This window comes from Mandrillus leucophaeus, unplaced genomic scaffold, assembly GCF_000951045.1.
Source record: "Mandrillus leucophaeus isolate KB7577 unplaced genomic scaffold, Mleu.le_1.0 Scaffold260, whole genome shotgun sequence".
Taxonomy (NCBI): Eukaryota; Metazoa; Chordata; class Mammalia; order Primates; family Cercopithecidae; genus Mandrillus; species Mandrillus leucophaeus.
This window is the reverse complement of record NW_012102699.1, coordinates 1,843,866-1,855,603: the sequence shown is the minus strand read 5'-3', so window position 1 is coordinate 1,855,603 and position 11,738 is coordinate 1,843,866. Positions and strand designations below refer to the sequence as shown.

Here is an 11,738-nt window from a genome sequence, read left to right as displayed (position 1 = left end):
TTCTGCCCAATTGCAGGACGTGTTGTTGGCCTATTCAAGAATTCACTTTCTTCCTGGTTCAGTCTTGGGAGAGTGTATGTGTCCAGGAATTTATTCATTTCTTCTATATCTTCTAGTTTATGTATATAGAGGTGTTTATAGCATTCTCTGATGGTAGTTTGTATTTCTGTGGAGTCAGTGATGACATCCCTTTATCATTTCCGATTGTGTCTGTTTGATTCTTCTTTCTTTTCTTCTCTATTAGTCTAGCTAGTAGTCTGTTTTTATTAGTTTTTTCAAAAGAACAGCTTCTGGATTCATTGACTTTTTGAAGGGTTTTCTGTGTCTCTATCTTCTTTGGTTCCACTCTGATCTTGGTTATTTATTGTCTTCTGCTAGCTTTGGAGTTTGTTTGCTCTTGGCTTTCTAGTTCTTTTTGTTGTGATGTTGGATTGCTGATTTGAGATCTTTCTAGCTTTTTGATGTGGGCATTTCATGCTGTAAATTTTCCTCTTAACACTGCCTTGGCTGTATCTCAGAGATTCTGGTACGTTGTCTCTTTGTTCTCATTAGTTTCAAAGAACTTCTTGATTTCTGCCTTAATTTCATTATTTGCCCAGGAGTCATTCAGGAGCAGGTTATTTAACCTCCATGTAATTATATGGTTTGGAGTGAGTTTCTTAATCTTAATTTCTAATTTGATTGCACTGTGGTCCAACAGACTGTTATGATTTCAGTTATTTTGCATTTGCTAAGGAGTGTTTTACTTCCAATTATGTGATCAATTTTAGAGTAAGTGCTATGTGGGGATGAGAAGAATGTATATTCTATTGTTTTGGGGTGAAGAGTTCATAGATGCCTATCAGGTTCACTTGATCCAGAGCTGAGTTCAGGTCCTGAATATCTTTGTTAATTTTCTGTCTCAATGATCTGTCTAATATTGTCAGTGGAGTGTTAAAGTCTCCCATTATTATTGTGTGGGAGTCTAAGTCTCTTTGTAGATCTCTAAGAACTTGCTTTATGAATCTGGGTGCTCCTGTGTTGGGTGCATATATATTTAGGACAGTTAGCTCTTCTTGTTAAATTGAACATTTTACCATTATATAATGTCCCTCTTTGTATTTTTTTATTTTTGTTGATGTAAAGTCTTCTTTGTCAGAAACTGGGATTGTGGCCCCTGATATTTTCTGTTTTCCATTTGCTTGGTAAATTTTCCTCCATCCCTTTATTTTGAGCCTATGTGTGTCTTTACATGTGAGATGGGTCTCTTAAAGACAACATACCAATTGGGTCTTGACTCTTTATCCAGCTTACCTTTCTGTGTCTTTTAATTGGAGCATTTAGCCCATTTACATTTAAGGTTAATATTGTTATGTGTGAATTTGATCCTGTCATCATGATGCTAGCTGGTTATTCTGCAGACTTGTTTATGTGGTTGCTTCATAGCGCTGCTGGTCTCTGTACTTCAGTGTGTTTTTGTGGTGGCAGGTAGTGGTTTTTCCTTTCCGTATTTAGTGCTTCTTTCAGGAGTTCTTGCAAGGTAGGCCTGGTGATGATAAATTCCCTCAGCATTTGCTTGTCTGAAAAAGATCTTATTTCTCCTTAGCTTATGAAGCTTAATATGGCCAGATATAAAATTCTGGGTTGGAAATTATTTTCCTTAAGAATGTTGAATAGTGTTGTTTCCATATCTTGGCTATTGTAAACAATGCTGCAATGAACATGGTAGTGGTAGTACAAATATCTTTTACTTGGTCTTCCTCTAATCTCCTCTGGCTTGTAGAGTTTCTGCTGAGAGGCCCACTGTTAGTCTGATGGGCTTGCCTTTGTAGTGACCCACTGTTAGTCTGATGGGCTTGCCTTTGTAGTGACCTAGCCTTTCTCTCTGGCTGCCCTTAACATTTTTTCTTTCATTTCAACCTTGGAGAATCTAAAGATTATGTGTCTTGGGATTGATCTTCTCATGGAGTGTCTTACTGGGGTTCTCTGGATTTCCTGAATTTGAAAGCTGGTCTGTCTTGCTAGGTTGGGAAAATTCTCCTGGATGATATCCTGAGGTATGCTTTCCAATTTGGTTCCATTCTCCCTGTCACTTTCAGGTATTCCAATCAGTCATAGGTTTGATCTTTTTCCATAATCCCATATTTCTCGGAGGTTTTGTTCATTCTTTTTCCTGTATTCTTGTCTACCTGTCTTATTTCAGAAAGATAGTCTTCAAGCTCTGAGATTCTTTCCTCTGCTTGGTCTATTCTGTTATTGATGCTTGAGATTGCATTGTGAAGTTCTCATGTTGTGTTTTTCAGCTCCATCAAGTCAGTTCTGTTCCTCTCTAAACTGGCTATTCTGGTTATTAGCTCCTGTACTGATTCTTAGCTTCTTTACATTGGGTTAAAACATGCTCCTTTAGCTCAGAGAAGTTCATTGTTACCCACCTTCTGAAGTCTACTTCTGTTAATTCAGCCATCTCAGCCTCAGCCCAGTTCTGTGCCCTAGCTGGGGATGTGTTAGATCACTTGGAGAAGAAGAACTCTGGCTTTTTGAGTCTTCAGTGTTTTTGCGTTGATTCTTTGACATCTTTGTGGGCTTATCTACCTTCAATCTTTGAGGTTGCTGACCAGTGAATGGGGGTTTTGTGGAGTCTTTGTTGTTGTTGTTGTTGCTGCTGCTTTCTGTTTGTTTGTTTTCCTTTAACAGTCAGGCTACTCTTCCATAGGGCTGCTGTGGTTTTCTGGGGGTCCAGTCCAGATCTGAGTCACCTCACTCCCTCCCTGGACATATCACCAGTGAAGGCTATGAAAGAGCAAAGATGGCAGCCTGCTCCTTCCTCTGGGGGCTCCATCCCAGGGGGCACCGACCTGATGCCAGCCTGAACATTCCTATAGGAGGCGTGTGGAGTGCCCTGTTAGGAGGTCTCACCCAGTCAGAAGGAACAGGGTCAAGGACCCACTTAAAGAAGCAATCTGGCTGCCCCTTGGCAGAGCAGGTGTGCTGTGCTGGGGGGAGCCCTCCTCATCCAGACTGCCCAGACTCTCTAGAGCCAAGAGGTTGGGAAGGCTATGTCCACTGAACCACAGACAGGGTGGCCACCCCTCCCCCAGGGGCTTCATCACAAGGAGAGATCAGATGAACTCATGATTTTTAAAAATAGATTTCCTAGTTCTGACCCTTGAAAGAGTCTAGAAGTACCAAAACTCCAGTAGCAATTAGCATACCTAGTATCTGGGTCTTGGCTTCTAAATACCATTCCCCAGTAAAAGGAATCAAATATTCTCAGTAAAATGTTGGATTCCAAGTCTGGGGCAAGGAAAGGACAAGATGAGACATCTTGTTTTGCCAGAAAGCAAGGAAGCCTTTACTAAAGAAATGATAAGGGCATATCAGTAAAACACAGCAACCAGTTTTCCGGGCTTTTACTTGTCAAATTTAGGGAAATTGTAGCCTTAATAAGTATAATGAATTGTTAAATACTGAATAAATGAAAAGGCATAAGTCCACATACAATACTCAAAGGAGGCAAAACAAAACAAAATTAATTTGGCATCAAGATTATGACTATTATTTCAACTTTCAACTCCTTACTCTGAAAATCGGAAATTAAAACAAACGAACTATTTTCCCTGCTTCCTAAGAGGAATGGTAGTTAATCCCCAGGTGATCTAGAAAAGCTTCTTCAGAGAAGAATGTCGGCTAATGTTTGCGACCCCCAATGAAATAATTGATTCAGAAAATGACAATCAATGACTGTTAAAATCATTAGTTAAAAGATTGCTGGGAAAAGGACAGTGTCATATATCTCCAGTTGCTTGCTAATTGCAAAGGGGAAAATAGGTCTTTACAATCAGAGATCTATTTGTCACAGCAAAACTAAGTAACTTAGCATCATTAATAGTGAAACAACCTGGCATTTTGTGCCTCCTGATGTGGTGCAATATGAAGTACATAACATCATTTATCTGGCCAAAATGTTCTACCTGAATCTCATCAAGGTTTTAGAGCTGACTTCCAGTTTATAGTAGCTACAAGGGAGAGAGGAACTAGTTAAAAAATAAGATATCACATCAGACACACTTATGTATCAGATCCTCTCAGCCTCACCTGTCTCCAGGGACATTGTGTTCAGCTCCAGGCATCCTTGCAGAAACAAAGTCTGCCTGGGCTCCAGAAGACTTTATGTGGGCAGCACCCTACAGTGCTGCTTCTCATCCCAGACTTCCCCTGAGACAGAGATATGAAACTCTGCAGCCAGTTCCAGGCTTGTTCATGCACAAACTGAAAGGAGGGCAGGATTTACACTCTGTACAGTGCACACGACTCTTGCATCAGTGGAATATGAAAGCCGGTGGATACATTCTTCCCTGTTGTCTCCTTCAAACAGATCATCTTAAGAAACAGCCAGTGACATGCTGTCTCAGATGATCCCGCAAGATAAAGTAGCCAACCTACTTAATAGTAGAGAATGGGCAGCGTGATAGCACATAGTTATATCATCTTACTCCCCTTCCCTACCTTTTAGCAACTGTACACACCCACTCCTGCTCCCCAGGCCTGCACTTCCAAGGAGAATTGTAGCACAGAGGCCTTGCCTCAGGTTTTAACATCTGAGGAACAATGCAGGTTAAGAATGACCCTATGGGCTGGGCGCGGTGGCTCACGCGTGTAATCCCAGCACTTTGGGAGGCCGAGGTGGGAGGATCACGAGGTCAGGAGATCAAGACCATCCTGGCTAACACGGTGAAACCCCGTCTCTACTAAAAATACAAAAAATTAGTCAGGCGTGGTGACAGGAAATAACTAGGAAATTTTGAAAATGAACTGGATATTAAGTAACACTTGGAAATTACTGTTAATTTTCTTAGATATGGTCATAGTTTAGCAGTTAAGTAGAAGAAAGTCTTTATTATTAGGAGTTATATGCTGAATATTTAGGGCTGATGTGTCATAATATCTGCAACTGGCTTCCAAATATTTCAGAATATGTATATATATTTTTTGAAGGAAAGTATTTATACCTTAAAAGATAAATACACAGTTACATGTCCCCAAAAAGTAAAGCAGCTGTTCAGAAGTACTCATTCCTCAAAAGATATAATTTCACTATAGAATTTAGTCCACCCGCCATGTATAAGAGTGAAGGTCTGTGAGAGGGCCTTTCAAAGGAAAGATGAGATGGTTCCATCTGGTATGTTGGAACAAGATGTGAGAGAGAGAGAAACAGAGAGTTGAGGGGTGGGGGAATATTTTTCTAAAAGAAATACTAGAATTTTCTCCTAATTATCCCTAAATTTTAAAAATAAAAGTTTTCACTTAAACTGAGAAACTTGAAGATTTCAGTGTGTTCAATTGCAGGTAAGAGCACTAGACTTTCCTAGAACAGAAACTGGTTACCTGTGAAGCACTATACAACGTGCTGTGAGCACAGTGCCTAGAACACTAAAAGCCAAATGGCAGTTCAAGCTGAATCAGCCTCAATTTCCTAGAAAAATGGCACCATCTGCTGGCTGGGCAAAAGCAAACTTTATAGACCTGGACTCTGATAGGTCAAGGAAATCAGTACCATACTGCAAAACTTTCAGAATTTGTCTCTGTGATTGGAAAGAAGTCTAAGCACATTCTATGGATAGTCATCCTTTAGGCAGAGGAGAGAGATAATCTCTTTCATTTCATCACATTAAAGTCCCATGAGTTTCCTGGGATGCTGCTGCTTGTTCTTAGCAGAGAATGCGAATGTAAGACCAGTCTATCAAGGGTAATATGACCAAAGTACCCCATCCTTTTATCCTGCCACCTCTTCATCCTCCAGCCCCGGTCACTTTCTAAGATTCTAACATTTCTGCTCTCAACTTTGTTTTGCTTTTGTAGAAACATCCAAAAATTTGGTGATCGGTTCAACAAGATGACATATTCGTCATGTCCCCAAGGAGGAGATGACTGAGATTTCAAATTCTCAAGCAGCCTCAGTGCAGCCAGACATTTAAGAGGGTTACATGTCCAGAAGGAGCACTCTGGACAAATGCAGATTGGGTTCAGATTATTCAAATTCCTCTCAGATTTCTTAACCTGGTGGGCTATACCAAACCCCAGAAGTTTAAGCAGCCTCTACTTTTGCTTATTTTCTCCTAAGCCCTACCTTGGTTTTCTTTGGACTCTCTATGAGCAGAGATATGGCTCCTTAAGAAAGGAGACACTTCAGTCCTGTTATAGGCTAAATTGTGTCCCCTCAAAATTTACATGTTGTGGCCCTTACCCCCAGTATTTCCAAATGACTGTATTTGGAGATAGAGCCTTTAAATTAAAATGCAGTCATTAGCATGGGTTCTAATCCAATATGACTAATATCCTTATAAGAAGAGGAGATTCAGACCCAGACACAGAGAGGGAGGACCAGGTGAAGACACAGGAAAAAGAGCATCTGCCAACTAGGAGAGAGGCCTCAGAAGAAACCAACCCTGCTGCCACCGTGATCTCAGACTTCTAGACCCTAGAATTGTGAGAAAATAAATTTCTGTCATTTAAGTCTGTGGCACTTTACTTTGGCAACCCTAGCAACCTAATACAAAAGTCCACCTTTTAACAGTAGCTGAGAGAGGGAAAAGGAAGTGATGGAAATTGATATAAAGAAGAAGCATGTCATGGAAAGAGGGGGCTTTGACGCTTCTCCCTCCTGCCCAACCTCCACCCACTATGGCTCATGGTGGGCTTTTGAGGACTCCACTAGGTCTTTGACCCACATCAGAGTTCCCCTTTCTTGGAGCTGAAATAAGGTTAAGAAGCTTTGAACTTCCTCTAGCGATCCGAGAATGTAGCCAGCAATTAACTTGTTTATTGCCCTTTACATACCAATTATCAAACAACCATTTGTTGCTGAGCAATGTGTAGAGCTCAGAACATGGAAGAGGAACTTACATTTCTTATACGTTAATTATATTTATTTCCCCTTTTCCAATTGCAAAAGTAAAACGTTTTTATCAACGAAAACAAAGAAGACATTAAATATAAAGGAAAGATTGTCGTCTGTAATTTCTATCCTTAGACAACTATTATTTACTGTTTTAATGTGTTTTATTTCAGTCATTTTTCTACACATATGTTTAACCAATTAGGTTCATATACATAGTTTCATATTCTGCTTTTTTCACTTAACATATTGATAAAACAATTTTCTCATTTTATCAAGTATTATTGTCTTCTCTACCTTCTTGAGACTTGTGTGATACAGAGAAGTGAGGCCAGCAATAAAGATGCAAGAGGAGGATCCCTGGCCCCATGCAACCACTACCAACCGGGCAGTGAAAGGGCATGGGCTCCATGTCATTGATGCAATGCACATTTGCTGACCAGTCCCCTGTCACTGCTACAGCAGCCATTGGAAAGACAGCCTGCTGCAACCAACGTGAGCAGTGATCACAATGACCCTGACGATGCAAACACAGAGAAACAGCCTCTCTTTGCTCAATTCGCTTGATGGAGTTTTAAATCATTAAACAGTCTCCATATCTCCCTTTTTAATTCTCTTGTCTCCTGACCTACTTTGCCTTTAAACTTTCACACTTCTTTAACGCAAATTCACCCTGCTTTGACACCACACTAACATAGAACCAAATTAAACTCTCTTTTAGCTTTCTTGGTCTCTGGAGAATCCAGATCAGTTTCTGTCCAGACCCTATACCCCATTTTCTCTGCTACAGGTGGATATAGTTCTTTTTTAAAAATATTTTTTAATTTCAAGATTTTTTTCTTTTTTTTTTTGAGACGGAGTCTTGCTCTGTCACCCAGGCTGGAGTGCAGTGGCGCGATCTCGACTCACTGCAAGCTCCGCCTGCCGGGTTCACACCATTCTCCTGCCTCAGCCTCTTGAGTAGCTGGGACTACAGGCACCTGCCACCATGCCCAGCTAATGTTTTTGTATTTTTAGTAGAGACGGGGTTTCACCGTGTTAACCAGAATGGTCTCAATCTCCTGACCTTGTGATCCGTCCACCTCGGACTCCCAAAGTGCTGGGATTACAGGCATGAGCCACTACGCCCGGCCTAATTTCAATAATTTTGGGGGTACCAGTGGTTTTTGGTTGCATCGTTGAATTGTATATTAGTGATACCTGAGATTTTAGTGCACCTGTCACTGTACCCCATATGTAGTACCCAATATGTAGTTTTTTTATCGCTTGTGCCCCTCCTAACCTCCCCCTTGTGAGTCTCCATAGTCTGTTAAGTCACTCTGTATGCCGCCTTTGCATACTCATAACTTAGCTCCCACTTGTAAGTGAGAACATATGGTATTTGGTTTTCCATTCCCGAGTTGCTTCACTTAGAATAATGGCCTCCAGCTCCATCCAGGTTGTTGCAAAAGACATTATTTCATTCTTTTTATGGCTGAGTAGTATTCCATGGTACATACATACCACATTTTCTTGATCCAGTCATTGGTGGAAATTATTCTTGAAAGATCTTTCTTTTTTTTTTTTTTTTCCTTTTTATGGAGAATGGGGTCTCTCTACATTGCCCAGGCTGGTCTCGAACTCCTGGGCTCAAACTATCCCTCCCGCCTCTGCCTCCCTGAGAGCTGTGATTACAGGCGTGAGCCACCACACCTGGCTCTTGAAAGGTCTTTCTAGGAAACTTTAAGACGTGCCTTTCCTTGCCCTTTACTCCAGTTACCTTGCCTGTACAACTCACTTAGATAACACTGAGACCAACACCAACCTCCTCTACACACACACACACACACACACACACACACACACTCTCTCTCTCTCTCTCTATACCCAGCTGGCCTCATCTCCCTTCTGAACTCAAGGGAGCTTCAGGAGTTTCTTCAACCCTACTCCATTTCTCCACACCTCTTCTTCTCCCTTTAGAGCACACTGTTCTAAGTACTTTGTGGTGATTAACTCAGTTAACTCTCACGGAAACCCTTTGAGCTCGGTACTACTATCCACGTCTTAAAAATAAGAGAACACAGAGGAGCAGAAGCAAAACTGACTAACACAAGTCCAACCAAAGCCACACTACTAGTAAGTGGGCAAAACAGAACGCGGAGTCCGCATTCTTGCTTTAGAAGCTTGTTGCACTTGGCCAGGCTTGGTAGCTCACACCTGTAATCCCAGAACTTTGGGAGGCCCAGGTGGGCAGATCACGAGGTCAGGTGATCGAGACCATCCTGGTCAACATGGTGAAACCCCATCTCTACTAAAAATACAAAAAATTAGCTGGGCGTGGTGGCACATTCCTATAACCCCAGCTACTCAGGAGGCTGAGGCAGGAGAATTTCTTGAACCAGGGAGTCGGAAGTTGTAGTAAGCTGAGATTGTGCCACTGCACTCCAGCCTGGGTGACAGAGCGAGACTCCATCAAAAAAAAAGAGAGAGAGAGAGAGAGAGAGAAAGTTGTTGCACTTAATGGGTACATTTTAATACTAACAATGGTTAACATGTGTTGAGAACTTACTCTGTGCTAGATATTCTGTAAACAGAATCTCATAATGACTCTATCAGATACGAATTATTATTAGCTCCATCTTACACTTGAGAAAACTGAATGTATTATAGTCACTTCACCCTCTTACCAAGTCAATCATTGGCTTCATTGAGTTTTTTTGTTTTGCTTGGTTTTTACATTTCCTTTTTATTTTTTATTTTATTTTTATTTTTTTGAGAAGAAGTCTCGCTCTGTCACCCAGGCTGGAGTGCAGTGGCATGATCTCAGCTCACTGCAACCTCCGCCTCCCAGGTTCAAGCAATTATCCTGCCTCAGCCTCCCGAGTAGCTGGGATTACAGGCATGCACCACCACGCCCGGGTAACTTTTGTATTTTTAGTGGAGACGGGATTTCACCATATTGGCCAGTCTGGTCTCAAATTCCTGACCTCAGGTGATACACCCGCCTGGGCCTTACAAAGTGCTGGGATTACAGGCGTGAGCCACCATACCCAGCCTGGTTTTTACATTTATTTTTAATATTTGTATTTACACACAGTAAAATTTACTTTTTTGAATGTGCAGTTCTATTGCCAAATACAGAGAGGCCTATATCCACAACCACAATCAAGATAGAGAATAGAGTGACTCCCCTCCATGGCACTAACTCCTACTAGCTCTTCCCCTCACACCCCCAAGCCCAGTGGCAGTGGTGAAGGACTTTGACTCCCAGGGTGGGGGTGGGGATGAGTCCTCAATGGCAGCCCTGGTGCAGAAGGTGGGGGGTGGCAGTACTGTCAGTGGGGACCACTGGGAAGCTGAGGACGAGGATGTCAAAGATAACTGGGAAGATAATGACATAAAAGAAAATAAAAAGAGGAAGCAGAAGTAAAACCAGAGATTAACATTTCAGAAAAAAAAATAGCAGAGAAGATAAAAGAGAAAGAACAACAATAGAAGAAAAAGCAAGTTGAAATTAAAAAGAGGTTAGAAGGACCTAAGAACCTAAAGTTCTAAAACCAGAAGAATAATTTAACAGATAAACCCTGCTAAAGAAATTACAGGAAGAGTCAGACCTCAAATTAGCAAAGGAAATTTTCATAGTTAATAATACAGACAGGGCCCAGTGGCTCACACATGTAACCCAGCACTTTGGGAGGTCGAGGTGGGCAGATTACCTGAGGTCAGGAGTTCAAGACCAGCCTGACCAACATGGCGAAACCCCATCTCTACTAAAAATACAAAAAATTAGCCAGGCGTGGTGGCAGGTGCCTGTCATCCCAGCTACTTGGGGGGCTGAGGCAGGAGAATCGCTTGAACCTGGCAGGTGGAGGTTGCAGTGAGCTGAGATCACGCCAGTGAACTCCAGTCTGGGTGACAGAGCGAGACTCCATCTCAAACAATAATAATACAGTTTATGGAATAAATGCTATGAACCCATCTTTAAGAGATGACTTTACAGAGTTTGGAAAGTTACTAAAATATAAAATTATACAATATGAAAAGTCACTATATTATGCCAGTTTTTTGGAAGTCTTAGTTGGATATGTGTGTATTTCACTGGAAATTGATGACTTGAAAAATGTTACCAATTCACCAACTACGCTTTACAGTGAAAAACAGAAGCAAGCAAAGCAAAGCCAAACAGAAGAAATGTGTGGTGCCTGGAGGGGGTTAAAAGCCACTATGACAGAAGACTTGGCAGATCATGGTGGTGATGATGAAGCAACACCATTGTTTGGGGTAAATACCTGAGATTCATTGTCTCACATCCACGGAAACCTGGATGTGGACACACACAGAGTGAGGTTCAGAGTGGAAGTTTAATAGGCAAAAGAAAGAGAAGAGGTCTCTGCAGAGAGAGGGTGCCTGGAGAAATGGGTTGCTGCTCCCACAGTGAAGTGCACTAGGTTTTATAGATGAGCTTGGGGAGGCGGTGTTTGGTTTACATAGGGCGCAAAAGATTAGTTGGACCAGGTGTGCCATTTGCATAGCGTGTGAAAATCTGGCCATCCCCACTCTCATCTTTTATTATGCAGATGGGTTCTCTACCTGGCCAGCACCATGTTGCCTGTTCTTTTACTGTACCATGGTGACAAAGAAAAGGGAAGATGAACTCTCCATGTTGAACATACCTGGTCCTCAGGTAGCCCTTATGCATTGGCACAGCTGCCGGCATTCACCCGTGCAAGCTTCTGGCTTGCTTATCTATGTCTGCAGCTCGATTTTTCAGGCTGCTCTTAAAGAAATGATTCCGGGGCTGCCTTTTCTGTTAAAAGGGAAATTCTGCCAAGGAATCTTTTGCCTTCACTATCTGCCAAATAACTAACTCTTCCTCTCCTCTCCT

At 41.8% G+C, this 11,738-nt stretch overlaps 1 pseudogene; it reads left to right on the top strand.

The window, feature by feature from the left end:
• Positions 1-10,148: 10,148 nt before the first annotated feature.
• The window catches only part of LOC105542513, a 26,070-nt pseudogene continuing 24,480 nt past the window's right edge, over positions 10,149-11,738 (top strand).